General features: G+C 54.1%; 1 protein-coding gene across 3 annotated transcripts in view; it reads left to right on the forward strand.

Annotated features, from left to right (window-relative positions):
- GRK5 (G protein-coupled receptor kinase 5) overlaps positions 1–14,906 on the forward strand; it is a 210,108-nt gene that overhangs the window by 160,164 nt on the left and 35,038 nt on the right. The gene's annotated exons all lie outside the window — the stretch shown is intronic.

Raw genomic sequence — 14,906 nt, forward strand, 5'->3', positions numbered from 1 at the left:
GCAGAGCGTCAGGGTCTGGGGGTGATCAAGAGGGAGAGGAAGTGGCTGAGGCTGTGCCGGCGGGGGCAGCAGTGGTTGATACACAGAGAATGCAGAGTACCGGGAGCACATTCTGCAGTCTCCTGAAGGGCAAGGGCCTCCAGGACCCAACTTGAGGGGCACACCCACCCCAGTGCTGAAGGCAGAGAGTGAGCGCCACCCCCCGGGGCCTGGAGACCTTGCTTCCCTGGAGCCTGTTCCTCCTCATCTCCAACCTGACAGACAAACATGGTCTCCCTCCAGTTCACAACTTGGCCTCAGGAGCCTAGGGTTCTAGTTCCAGCTTTTCTGCCCAAACAATTGAGTCATGTTCCCTCCCTGGGCCTCAGTTTCTGTTTCTTAAAAGTGGTCCCCCCCGCCAGACCTATCTCCTAGAGGCCTTAGGATCCTGAGATGTGACCTGCATCTGGGTGTGTCCTGGACCCTGTGAACCAGCGGTGGCTCTGTCCTTACCCAGCATCGGGGCACACCCTCTGTCCCAGGCTGCCAGGGAACTGGGGCTACCACAGCCACTGTGACAGGATCCTGTTGGTCCGTCCTCACAGAGTGTGGCAGGGCGCGGCAACACATAGGCATGTGGGTCAGGAAATGGCTTCACCCCTAATTTACCACATGACCTTGGTCTTCATCTCCCTGGGCCTCAGTGTTCTCTGCTATAAAATGGGGGGAGGCTTGACAAGATAATGTCACTGGGTCCCTGCAAACAGACTTCACAAACTCCGTTCTCTCCAAGCCTACACTGAGGGAATGACAAGTGAGTCCCAAGATAAGAACCAAACAATGAGGAAGATGAGAGACGCTTTGGTCAGAGAGAGAGGTGTTGCCAACGGGATGTAGAGACCCCCTGGACGTGACATTGAGCCCTGGGATAAAAGGCAGCCCCTGCTCTGCCAGTCTGCCTTCTTGGGGTGCTGTCACCTAGCGGGGTCCCTTCACAGTGGCACTGAGGCAGAATGCAGTCACAGAGGTCTGCCACCACTGCTCGGAGACAGGGTTGTGGACACAAGGAATCTGGGTCAGGGGGTTTCTGACAGCGTGTGACCCCCTAGCAAGGGCATCCAGGGTGACCTAACACCTTTACACTCACGGTAACTCCTTCAGAGTTTAAAATCAGGCCTCCTCTCCCCTGCACATACAGACCATCTCTACAGATTTGTATGTTTTATTGACGAAGCGTGGAAATCCCTTGAGGCCTGTAACTCCCACCTTGATGTTTTCAGCAAGGGTCCCAGGGGTCCTCGGTAGGTCTGGTTCCCCCCACACCCTCGCTGCCCCCTCGGGAGTTATGGAGGCCGAGGGGGCCCTGAGCATCTGGGGTCCCCCCTACCCTGGAGTCTCCCGTGCCACACCGGGTCTCTTCTGGAGCAGGTGTGCTCATGTCTAGCATCTGCAGGCGGCCAGGGCCGTCTCAGGGCTGCCTGTTCAGCCTCGTACCCAGAGAGGTCGCCTGTCACTTCTTCCCACTCCCCCCAAGTGACCCCCCTCAACTTGTTCTCACACTGCTTCCCCTTGGTGTCTCTCTGCTTTTACTTCCTTTGTAAGCGTACCCTTCTCTGCACATGAGAGGTAAGCGGTCCCAGTCCTTCTGCACATTTCAGAAAAGCCCCAGATGCTGGTCAGGGCCAGGAGCTGCCCTGGGCACACCGGCTGGCCCGCTCCAGAGGGGCTGTCACTGTCCCAAGTTCTGCAGCCAGGACTTGAGCCTCCCCTGCCCTAACCCCGTGGTGTCCTGATTCCCACACCTGGTCCCTCACTGCCTTCCTGCTGCCCCCGGCCCGGCTGTGGTCCACAGTAAGGATGACGTGGTTCCTTTGTCCAGCCTTGTTGGCGCCTTCGGCCCATCCAGGGGCCGCTGCAGGGGGCTGTTCCACTGTCTCCCTGCCTGGCCAGCCTCACCCAGAAACCTGGCGACCCCCGTCCAGCTCTCCGGGGCTCTCCGGGCCTCCCTGCCCCTGCTCAGCACTGCCTCCATCTCCTGGAGGGACGCGGCCCAGACTCTTCATCACCTCAGACGGTTTTACAAGTGCCTCCAAGCCTGCCAACATTTTTTCCTTAAGTACTCCTCAATTTAAAAAATTTAAACCACACCATATGTTGTGGCCCAGGGGCCTGGGGGAGGTGGTCGAAGCAGTCCCATGGGGTGACTGTTTTCCTACAATAAATTTCGCACTGCCTCCCAGTCCTTCCTGTAGACAATCGCTCCAGAGCTGTTTTCGCCTCTTAGTGCTGCAGCCGCTCCAGGGCTGGGGAGCCAGGGGCTGGGAGAGGGTTCGAGCTAGTGGCTGAGGCCCCAGTGTTGGCCTTGAGGTCTTTGAAGAACTCCCAGAGCTGTCCCCAAACCCACATTGTCCTTACCTTGAGCTCTTATTCACGTCGCAACTCCTGTGTCTCAGCTCCAAACAGCATTTCCAAAGGGCAGGCTGAAGGATGCTGATCATTTGAGAGGCTCTGTAGTCAGTTCCGTGTGGGCGGCACAACGTGCTACATCTTCTGCTTGTAAAGATTCATCTGGCATGTGAGCTTACTGAAGGCTCTGAGAAGTCCTGCAGTAGAGAAAGTTGTTTGCAGACAAAGCATTTCCCAAACTTGTTTGACCATAAAATCTTTCCCCCTTAAATTTTACATCCTGCTGGATACCTCTGTGGCTGCAGAAGACCTCTGAAGGTCTTCAGGACCCGGTTTCCTTCTGCTTTAAAATCCTTTCTCCTGATACCTCTCCCTCAAGCCCCACCCTGGGCTCTGGCCACGTCATTCCCAGCCTCATCTCGCAGACCACACCGTGTAGCCTTTGTTCAGGCTCTTCCTGCAAGGCCCTTCACCTAGACCCTGCTCTGTTGTTTTCCCTTCTGTGTACCTCAGCCAGCAGGCAGCAGCTGCACACAGCCTCTTGTGTCTGGTCAGATGCTACCGCAGCTACCTGGGGGGATCTCTGCGCGCTACCCTGTTGTGCTTACCCAGGGACCCGCGGCCAGTGCTCCTGTGCCCTCGCGGGGATTCCGAGGAGCCCGCCTTGCAGATGGGGTGATGGCACATCCGTGGGTCAGTCCACCGCTGTGTGACCGGAGCAGGGACAGCAGTGTGCGCAGGGAAGCTGCCCTCCATCAGCCTGAGGGAGCCAGGGAGGCTTCTGGGAGGTGCTGCCGCTGAATCAGAGGTTAACGTGGTGAGGAGAAGGCCAGACAGGAATGAGAGGAAAGAAGGGCCCTTCATGGCAAAGGTACAGAGCAGTGCTTTTCAGCTGGGGTTGTCCTGCCTCGCCGGGAGACAGCCGGCAGCGTCCAGAGATGGCCTTGACCGGCACGGTTGGGAGCGTGTGCTCGGCCTTGGATGGGCAGGGCCTGGGTGCTGATGAGTGCCTTTCGATGCGCAGGACGGTCCCTGAAAAAGGATTCCTGGCGCCAGAAGGCCATCTAGGGAGCTGCTGCAGGCACTGTGGGAGTGTCCGTGCCCCATGTTGGGGGCCACACCACCCTAGGGATATGGTGGCACAAGGGTCTGCAGAAAGGTTAGGAAGAGGGAACTCCTAGGGGACGGCCGGTGTAGGGCATGAAGGAGAATGGGCGGAAGGAGTCCTAGGTAACTCCCTGGTTTTCCTCTTGAGCTCCTGAGTGGCTGCCCTGCCCCCACACCCGAGAGAGACAGAGAGCGTGCAGAGGATGAAGGTCATGGCTACAGGTGGCCGGCTTATTAGTTCACGGGGCAGAGGTGACGGCATTGCTCTCTGCGGGGGTCCCCTGCACTGGCGCCGTGCTGGACTCCTGGCTCTCAATCCTCGTGAGCTGTTTTTTTTTTTTTTTTTTTAAGATTTTATTTATTTATCGGGGGTGGGGGTGGGGAGAGCGAGCACAGGCAGACAGAATGGCAGGCAGAGGCAGCGGGAGAAGCAGGCTCCCTGCCGAGCAAGGAGCCCGATGTGGGACTTGATCCCAGGACGCTGGGATCATGACCTGAGCCGAAGGCAGCTGCTTAACCAACTGAGCCATGGAGTCCCTCCCGAAGCTGCGCGCTCGGTCGAAGAGGACGACCTTCCCCGATAGAGGAGAGGACCGTTCTTCGGTCAAGGGTATACGAGTAGCTGCGCTCCCCTGCTAGAACCTCCAAACAAGCTCTCAAGGTCCTCGTGAGCTGGTTTGAATGAGACAGTGAGAGGGCCCTGGGAAGCTTCCTTCTGTGGGCCCCTCACCTTGCCTGCCTCATGTCTTTTCCTGGGGAGCTGCCACTTGGCTGGCCTGTGTTCCCCGGTGTCTGACACGGTGTGTTTGCTGAGAGTCTGGCTGGAAAGTCCCTGCTTGAAGCCAGAGCTTTATGCCGGGAGCTGAGTTCTCATTCCTTGTGTGATGAGGCTCTTCCAGCCCTGGTGAGAAGCTTCCTTCCTAGGGGGCAAAGCCCACTCCTTGGACACTGCCCAGATTTTGCATCAGTTGCCCAAACGTGGCCAGCTTCGCTCTGTTAGAGACACCAGTCCTGGGCGGGCTTTGGAGCGCACCAGAAGTGTTGGGGCTCTAACATGGAGGCAGCAGAGCGCTTTGAGAAGGCGTTTTAGAACGAGGTAGACCTGGGTTGGAAGCCAGACTTGGTTTGCTTTAGCTGCACGGCCTTGGGAAAGTTAATTAGCCTTCCAGTGCCTCGGGCGGTTCGTCTGTCAAGTGGGCAGGGTGGCTGTAAGGGTCACAGATACACCAGCAAGTACAGAACTTAGGAGCTGGTCCGTGTGAGATACTCGGTGGTGGCTAGCATCTGACTTTCCCCTCCTCTCTGTGCTTTCAAAATTAGGCTGTTGAATGAGGAAATCATTCAGACATGAACTCCAGCTGTGGAGTTGAGAGAGGCCAAGGAGGGGTCTGGAGGGCCCCCAGCCACAGAGGCTGGCCAGAGAGCCCAGGCTCATTAGAAGGCGGCTCATTCGTCAGGATGATTAATCCTAGCTGCCACAAGAAACAACCCCCAAATCCCAGGGGCATCCCACAGCAGAGATTCTGTCTTTCTTACGCACAGTCTGATCGGGTCTTCAACTCTCGTGGGTGAAGACCAGGGGTCCTGGCTGCTTTTCCGGCCCCATCATCTTGAAGATGTTGCCTTGTGGTCACTGCCAAAGGGGAGGAGGGGAGTGCAGGAAGGGCATGAGCATTAACTGCCTTGTTGGAGGTCCTGGTCACAAGGGAGGCTGAAGGATTCGGGGCGGCATACGGCGTGTACAGCTTCCTACCTGCCTTCTCAGCCCCCAAACCCCAAACCGAAAACATTGTATGACAGGCTGGTCCTCTGGTGCTGGTGAGACAGCCATGCCCTAGAAATACTCAAAGGTGTGAGGCCCCTTGGTGGGCTCTGTGGCCATCTGGGCAGTTCACCTTCCAGGTACCCAGACCAGGGGTGTTTGGGGCTGCGTGTGGGGTGGGGAGGGGGCAGGCTTGCTCTGAGCTGGGGTGGGCTGGGCAGTATTTTTAATTACAGTAATAAATAATAATAGGTGATAATAAAAAGCAGTGTGATATATCATCCATCACTTCGGACTTTAAAATATTAATATTATAGAGATACCATTCATTCGCCTACCATAAAATCCATCCTTTTGAGGTATATTGTTCAGTTGGCCTAAAATATGCAGAGTTGTACAACCACCACCACTGTCTGCTTCCAGGATGCTTTATGAGCCCCAGTAGCAACTCTGTACTCATTAGCAGTCACTCCCTATTTCCATGCCTCCCAGCTCCAGGCACCCACTAATCTGCTTCCTGTCTCCGTGGATTTGCCTGTTCTGGACATCTCGTCTACATGGAATCATACACTGTGTGGCCTTTTGTATCTTCTTCCACTGAACATAATGTTTCCAGGGTGTATCCGTGTTCTAACACATGTGTGTACTTCAGTCTTTTCTGGTGAGATGATATCCCGCTGTATGGATAGATCCTACTGTTACGAATCTTGTCATCAGTTGATGGACACTTGGATTGTTTCCACTTTTAGGCTAGAATTAATAATACCGCTGTGAACATTCATGTACAAGTTTCCACCTGGATGTAGGTTTTCATCTCCCTTGGGAGTGGAGTAGCTGGGTCATAACTAACTCGGTGTTCAGTCCTCTGAAGACCTGCCACACTGCTTTTGAAGGGGCCACACCATTCTCCATTCCCACCAGCAGTGCCTAAGCTTCCCAGTTCTCTGCATCCTCACCAGCACTTGGCATTTTCTGTCTTCTTTATTGTGTTCATCTTTGAGGACATGAAGTGGTATCTCATCGTGGTTTTGATTTGCATTTTCCTAATGGCTAATGGTGCTCAGCATCTTTTCACGTCCTTATTGGCCATTTCTAGATCGTCTTTGGAGAAATGTCTATTCAGATCCTTTGCTCATTTTTAAATTAGGCTGTTCGTCTTCTTAATGCCGAATCCGAACCCTTCCTGTATGTTCTGCATGTAACTCTTCCATCAGATACATGATTTGCAAATATTTTCTCCCATTCTCTGAGCTGTCCTTTTACTTTTGTGATGGTGTCCTTTGAAGCACAGTGGTTTTTAATTTTGATAAGATTCAGATTCATTTTCAGTACTTGTTTTTAAATGACTTGCTTTCATTTTGTCTTATCGTTCCTTGTCAGAAGGCCTCAGGGTTTGGGGGAACAGAGTGCATATAGGGACAAAGTAAACAAATAGCACATTTTAGGCCCACGGATCTGTCTTCCTCTGGAGAATCCAAGCCCCCTTGCCTGTTGGGAAAAGCAGGGCCAGGCCTGGTCCTTCCCAATTATTCCAGTCTTCCCGGTTGACATAACAATATCCTGTCCTTTAGGCCATCTATGTCCAACACTGCAGTGATATCATACTGATCTGCTCTTTGATTTTCCGTAGCAACTCTCCAAGCTGGGCGTTAGTGTACCCATTTTACAGATCAGGCAACTAAGGTCTGGGAAGGGAAGAGGCTGGTTTCAAATCGTGGAGGCAGGGCTTCAAGTGAGGCCCTGCGTATCCTGCTTTGGCAGTGTGGTTTGTAGCCCATCATGGACCTGTGTTCACTGGGTCCATGAGCAGTGGTGCCGAGTCTCTGTCTTCGAGCTGCACCACCCCAGGCACTCAGACCTGGTGGGTAGCTCCCAGTTTTAATATATTATCAGCAGACTCCAGGGGCTGCTCAGACCTGATGGAGGGTCCTGTTGAAGGGGGCAGGGACACCTAAGGTGCGGTGGTGGGTCGGGGCAGACTTCTGACTTGAACCGGCTTGGCAGCCTCTGCGGGATGCTGGAAAAGGCCGGGGGCAGGCAGCTTTTGGAGGGCATTTCTTGCTGGAGGTCTGCTGGCAGGATGTTGTTCTCTGGGCCCCACACAGACACAGGCCTCTTTGCTTCTGTAAACAATGATAGGGTAAGGCAGGGAAGTTTGTTCTTGTTAAGGGGAAGTTACCCATCAGCCTGAGTTTTTGCACAAAAGAAATCTATTCCTAGTGCTGGTGTGGCTCTCCGGAAAACATCCACCTTGTAAAAAGTAAAGAGCTTGAATGAAAGGAAATAATAATTATTCCAAGTTCCTCTTTCTCCGGCCCCCAGCCCCCTGCTCACTTCACCGGCACCTCCCCCTTCCCGGCCCGGGCAGCCGATTAGGAGTCTGAGCTAGTTAAGTCTTGGCGTTAAGTCCTCCCGGAGCCTCTTTTGCCTGCTTACGGCTCTAAGCCTAAAGCCACCTTTCTCTTTGTTTGGAAGAGACTAAGTGAGTACTGGAGATGTGTTAACAAGACGGTGCCCCACACTGAGGCTTTCTTCTTGATGACAGGAGACTCAAAGGAGAACTGAACAGGGAATACCTTTTTCACTGAGTGATTCATTGTCATTTAACTGTGTCCCTGCACCCCCCATGACCATCCCATCATCTTCGGAAAATGCTGGGCTAACTACCTCCCAACTGTGATGCACTTTACAAACGTTGGCTTGTTGCTGGAGAGAGCGTGGCCTGGAGCCAGGAGCACCGGACTAGGAGTCAGGCTCATTACTCATCTCCCTTCCTGGGTTCTGCGGACCAGCTGGGAGCTGGCCTAGAGAGTCTGCCAATGGCTAACCACTCCTCGGTCTCCACGGCAACCCGGGGCATGGGATATGGGTAGTTGGGACAGATCACTCCCTTCCCAGGGCCTGCCCCATCTTCCATGGGGTTTGGGCTTCCAGACGCTGGCCCTGGACCCACATTTCATCTCTGCTAGCTTGCTTAGCCCTCATCTGTCTCCCAGAAGATGCCTAGAAGAGCATCTCCATCCTGTTATCAGTGAATCCAGTGAGCTCGGAGGTCGGAGGTCACCTTCACTTGGGCCCCTCCTTGCAGTATCTCGCAAGGCAGGATTCCTGCAGGCAGCGGGGCTGGGAGGGGGCAGCCGGGCCCACACCCTGGCTTCTCCCACTTCGCCACAGCCCTGCCAAATGACTCCGTGGAAGAGGACTGAAAAGAAAACTTAAGAGAGGAACTTCCTGAGTTTTCTCCAGCAGCAGTGGGGAAGGGGAGGCTGGACATCTTCCTCTTCCATTCTGGGGAGCAGCAGAGAGCAGAATGCAAAACAAATAAAGGCACAGTTGCACTTACTAGCTATGCTGGGGCAAGACGGAAAGGAGCTAGCATCTATTGAGCAACTGCTGCATGCCTGGAACTTCGTGTTCCCTGTTTCACTCGGTCCTTGTGGCGGTTGTCTGAACGGATGAGAAGCAAGGGCTCAGGGGGTTTAAGTAATTGCCCAAGGACACCAAGCTTGGGCTGAGTGGGGAATTGAAGCCAGGCCTGAGCCCCAAAGCCTGCCTATTCTCCTTCCCCTCACAGGCAGATGCCTGGTCTCCCTAGGCCTCAGTTTCCATCTGTAGAGTGAGGAGGTTGGCCCGGTTGCCGTCTGAGACACCCCTGCGGTCCCAGAAGCAGTTCTTACTGTGTGCCAGACAGGATTCTGAGGGCTCTAAATGACTCACTTTGGCCTCATATCTACCCCATGGGTTGTTGTCTCCATTTTAAAAATGAAGAGATGGACACAGAGAGGTTAAGTAACTCACTTAAGGTCACATAGCTGGGATGGGGAAGCTGAGACTTTGTGCTCTTGACCCTACCCCATCCTGTTCTCTTAAGATGACCTAACCTGGCTCCCTGCCTTGGACTCTGCCTAAGTCTCTTCTTGATTGAGGGTTTCTTAATGACCCAGGAGCACTCACCAGGGAGCTAGAGTACTGCTTGGAGAACAGAAGGGCCTCTGAGGGCTCCTCGGTCCCTTCAAGTTCGCCCCAGTGCCCAGCACAGTACCCCTCCCCATGAAGGTCCCCTGCTGCGTAAGCCACCTTCTCAACGGAGGTTTCAGCCTCTGGGAGTCCTGGTACATTGGGAGAGGAGCCGAGAGCCCATCCTGGGGGATCATTCCTCCCATATACCCTGAAGGGATAGAGGATACCTCCTGGGGTGGGCCCAGGCACCCAGGCTGCCTCAGGCTGCGGTGCCCAGTCCAGGGCCTTGTGGATATCTTTAGCTCCATATTTCTAGTATGCAGACACAGAGACCAGCCACGGTTGAGCAGCCTGGAGGCTGGACCCCCTTGTGCCTCCCTCCTGCTCCCCAGATCCTGGCTTTTAAAGAACATTCGTGGCTTGGTGGAACCCAGCTTTAAAACCTGAGCGAAGCCCAACTGCTCATTCCCTATGTGAGGGAACTGAGGCCCAGAGAGGGGCTGCACCCCTCCCCTCCAAGGTTTGCATGGTTTGGGAGAGGAGGCAGGACCGTTCCTTGCCAGGCTTTCCACAACCCTATACTGGAAGCTTGGAGAGAAGGCACTAGAAGGAACTGACTTTGTTTTCTGATTTCTACTGTCTTTGGCCTACAACTGGTCTTCAGTTCTCCCAAGGCTCTTATTTTGGGGGTTTATTGTGTCTAAATACTGCAACGTTTGGAGCATCCGGGCAAAGCAGAAAAGCTGCTGGTGCTGAAAGTTACATCATTTAGCACCCGTGCTTTTTAAATGGAGACCCTTGAAGGGGAATCTTGTTAGCTCTTTCCTTTACTAAGGGTGGATTCTCATGGGGCAGGTGTGAGCGGGTCAGGTTAATTTAGCACCTACCATATGCTCTATGTTCTACACCTCTCTCTTGTTCCATCTTCCTGAGCATGCTGTGTAGGAGACACACTTGGCCTTCTATGCTTGGCAGAGGTCCGTAGCTGTTGAGGGGGCAGGCTGGGAGAAGTGACAGCAGGGACCCCAGCAGATGCATGTATGTCAACATTCCCAGCAGCCTATCCAGAGTTGCCGGAAGGTTGAAGGAACCCAGTGCTCATCAACAGATGAACGGATAAACAGAATGTGGCCTGTCCACTCAATGGAATATTATTCATCCGTAAATAAGAACAAAATCCTGACACAGGCTGCCACGTGGGTGAACCCTGAAAACATTACGCAAAGTGAAAGAAGCCAAACGTAAAAGACCACACATTGTGTAATTGCACTGATACGAAATGTCAGCATAGGCAAATCTGTGAAGACAGAAGTAGACTACGGTTTACCAGGGGCTCCTGGGAGGGAGAGATGGGGTGTTACTGCTTAATAGGGTGATGAGAAAATTTTGGAAAAAGATGGTGGTGATGGTTGTCATTATAAATATATTTATTACCAGTGAACTGTACACTTGAAAATTGTTGAAATGGCAATTTTTATGTTACAAATATTTTACAATAAAAGGAAAAGTACAGAAAGAGAGTGAAGCTGAGCTAAAAGCCCAGTCTGTCTGATTCAGAGCCTGTGCTCTGTCTCCTCCACTGCGTTGTCCTCTCTAAAGTTAGCCAGAGACAGAACTCCCCCCGCCCGGATCAGCTTCCCAGGTGCCGCAGGGACGAGCAGGTCTGGGAGGACACGGTGCTGCCGTCTGTAAGTTGTACACGCTGGCTGCCGCCTCCCGGCCCTTTCCGGCTGCTGGCCCTGCTCAGGGCCAACCTGGGGCTCGGCTTCCACTTCGTACCATGTCATTTGCATGGTCTCATGTCACAGTCTCTCTGCACGGCATTTTTAAGAACTGAGTCTTAGTCCTTCGAAGAGACACACTTATTCTCTTCCGTGACTTTCCTGGAAAACAAATTCTCGTCGCCCACAGCCTGACTTCTTTTCTGCTCCTTGTGACATCCCTGAGGCTGCTGTGTCAGCAGGGGCTCCTCTCAGCATGCCCGTCTGGGTCCCTTTCCTTTCTCCTGACCTTCCAGGTCAGAAACTGGGACGCTTCTTTGATGCTGGTGGAGCCAGCTCTGCCTCTGATCCCCATTTCTGTGTGTGTGTGTGTGTGTGTATGTGTGTGTGTATGTGTGTGTAGTATTTCCTGCTCAGCATTCCTCTCTTTAGAGTGGCTGGAGACAGAGAAATCAGCCTTAGGCTTCCTGAGGACATACGTAGTCCCTCCCCACCCCACCCCCCCAGATCTACCCTGGGTGGGCAGCCATGCTGGGGCCTCATTGGGCCTTGGGCAGAACAATGACATCATGGGGGGTAGGAGGTGGGGGGTTTCAGTTCAGTTCCCTGGATCTTTGGAGAGACCTGCCCCTCCTTCATTCCCAAGCCCCATGGAATGAAATCTTCACTGGAGAAAAATCTTCCAAGGCCAAGATATTTCCAACACAATTTCAAGCCGGTTTGGAAGCCGAGGAACAGGAGGGAGGGTGTTCTGGCAGATGGAAAGTTGGCTTGCTGTGCCGTGGCCTCTCACGCACAAGGAATGAGGGACACTCCCGGCCGTGAGTGTCCTGCAACAGGCCCCTTCTGACCAGAGCTCCGCTCCGAGTTACCTGCCCACAGCTGCACTCACCCAGAGCACAGAGGGCTGGATTCAAGCAACGTGCCAGGAAAAAAGTCACCCTCCTGAGGGTCCCAACAGCCAGGGCAGCCTGGGTAAACAGCACGTCATCTCCCATCCAGTGCTTTGGGCCCACAGGTCATGGCCAGGGATTATCAAATTGACAGAGCCTGGCTGGCCCCTCACTCGCGTAGTTTTGTTTTGTTAATTATTGGTTCTAGCTTTTGACGTAAAGAGTTGAGGCCTGGGTCAGGGTCACTCATGTATTTTCCTTTCTTTCTCATTAAAATTGCCTAGTGCTCTGGGCCCCTGGCTAAGTTCTGCCAATGTTTAAAAATGTCCCTTTCTCTTTCCGACCCCTAAAACTCCTTCCTCCTGATTTCTGCAAAGCCACTTGAATAGCAAAGGAAATACGGGTCAAGACCCGTTAGGCCCTAATCTGCTTTTCCTTCTTGAAGAGTTGTGGCTATTTCTCACGGGCTGTGTTTCTCCACTTTGCTGACCCCGGAAATGTGACGCCCTATGACTTGGGGGTGGCCAGGTCAGCGGGGCACCATCGCACAGGGCTGGAGCCAAGCACTTCCTGGCCTCTGGGCCCCTCACTCGGCTGGTGACCTTTGTGACACTGCTGGTTGGGGTCCTCACAGGTGACCCTGCCATCCTAAGTTTGTCCAGAAAAGTGTCAGGAAAAGACTGATTCCCTGAGAGCCATGGACTTCTCAGAATACTTCTCAGTATGCAAATCTCAGCAGCTAAAAACACGAAGGGTCCTCCTTGTTGCTCAGCCAAACCCCCTTCCTCCTTCGGGCCTGAGTCAGACCTTCCCCCCCGCCACAAAGCCGCTCTTGTCTGATGAGGTTGCTTCTGGGGGTGAGAGGCTGCGTCACTCAGCCACCCTTTGTCCCCACCGGTCTTAAACTCCTTCGTGCCCTTGGCCAAGCAAGGTGGTCTATGAGGTCCTTGGGTGGAGCTCATGCCGCGAGCACAGAATGGACCATCAGGGAGCCCGCGTGGCCGAGGGACTAAAGCAGCCTGGATCCCGTCGGGAGAAGCAGCAGGCTCCTGGCTGTCCGACATCTGCGCCGCCTCTGCTCTGCTTGCGAAGATCACTCCCGCCCCTGCAGAGTCTTCCCAGCCTGGCGGGGTGACCAGCTATCTCCACAGCGGTGCCAGCGGTTGTTGCCCAAAGACAGGGAGAGTGCCAGGGTGGTCGCGTGTATGTGTGTCCCAATGGGATCGTGGGCCTCGCAGAGGATGCCGGGTTACTTCCCAGCACCGTGTCTGGGTGTTGGCTTCCGCACCCTCTCCTCCTGCCACGGGAAGCTCCAGGGAGCCCCCAGGAGCTCCTCGGACTCTGGGTCTTTGGCTGTTCGTCATGGAAAGATAAAGGTGAAGATCTGGCTCCTGACAGTTTGGTGGCAGGCAGGTGGTGGGGGTTCCTCTGGAGAAGACCCCTCTGAGACGTGCTGTCTGTTGGAGACGGAGGATCTAGGTCTGGAGGGGGCTTGAAGCATAAATAACCTGGAGACCGTCCTCTTAAAAAATGGAAGAGTAGAGAAGTACAAAAGTGTTTCCTGAGAATGAGAAAAGAAATCCCAACCAATGACTAGAGCCTTGGAGATTCGGGCCTTTTACCTGAGATCTCAGTTTACCAGAAGTGCCGTTGTAGGAATGCTTCCCGCACCCCCCCCCCGACTTAGAGCTCTCTGTAGCCCCCAGGACTGCAGGTAAAGCGCCCCGAAGCTTGAGCTTTCTCTGCTCCAGTGACTCGCTTCTGACTGGAGTCTGTGCCCACCTGGAGGGGAAGCGATAAGCTTCTTCAGAACTCGAAAGAGGCACCGTCATTTCTCGTGCCCCTTTCTTCACGATTTCTTCACAATCCATTTCTGGCCTTCTACCCCGAGGACCTGTGGCCACCAGCTGCCTGTCCAGCCTTGCGTCTCTGCCCAGCGGGGCTGCATCTGGCACGGCGCCCAGGCCACGAGTCAGGCTGACCACGCAGACACTCCGGGAGGACCTGGGGGCGTTTCGGCTGAGAGCGGGAGGGCACAGACATGAGATCTTGCATGGAGACAGCCTCAGCTCACGGCACTGCTCACAAGCTTCTGTCTGGGCTGATTTATTTTTCCCGGTGACCAAGAAAACAAAACCCCGACTTTGCCCTTCAGTTCGGCTCTTCTTTGGGGCTCGTGGATCATGTCTGCTGCCTGGCCGTGGTGGGAGAGAGGAACTGCCCCAGACGGACCCAGAGTGCACGGCAGTGGCTTTTCCACATGCCGTGGAAGGTTTTGATTAAAAAGGTGGAAGAATGGTGCTTTCTCTTCCTGTCAGCCAGACCTTAAACCAGCCCTTGAGTGAGGAAAACTCTGTCCAAGGCTGCCGTTCCATAAACTCCCTCCTTTGTCTCCTGGTCGTGATTGGACAAGCAGGTCTTATTTCAAGCCAGGATTTGGGGTTGAAACGAGCCCCCATCACCCTCCTCCTGCTAGTCCCAGGGCCTGTCCTTAGAGTCAGGCAGGCTGGGCCGAGTTGCTCCCCAGAACTCAGAACCAGCCAATCAGAGGGGTGGCAAGGAGGGAAAATTGAGGAGAGAGGAAGCCTCCGGTGCTTTGGGTCGTGTTTGGAGGGTCCTCCTAGTCCCCTGCCCTACCTCCTAATTTTACAGGTAGTGAATTAGTCTGGATTATTGGCAGCAAGTGGCAAATACTTAACTCCCAGTTGCTCAAACAAAGGAGGAATTTACTGGAAGGGTGGGGATATGATGAAATGAAACTGGAGAGCGCCCCCCGCTGTACATGGGCTGGGGGAAGCTGGCACCAGGACACTTCCCCCAAGGGCAGCTCCAGGTTCTCCTCCAAGCCTCCAGCCCGCAATGTCTGCCTGAGACAGGCCCTCCAACCCTTTGTAACTAAGAACACCCCAAGAACTCTGGCCCAGTTGTCGTGAAATTAGAGTGGACCGGAGGGTGAGGGTGCTTCTGGGGGGTAAGCACGCCTGCCCTCCGCTTCCCTCTGCCCTGCGGTGAATGCGAATGTGCGCGCACGTTTCTTCAGTAGATACTTTGAGCGCCTGCTATGTGCCATCATCGGTT

The sequence above is a fragment of the Mustela erminea genome, chromosome 14 (assembly GCF_009829155.1).
Source record: "Mustela erminea isolate mMusErm1 chromosome 14, mMusErm1.Pri, whole genome shotgun sequence".
Lineage (NCBI taxonomy): Eukaryota > Metazoa > Chordata > Mammalia > Carnivora > Mustelidae > Mustela > Mustela erminea.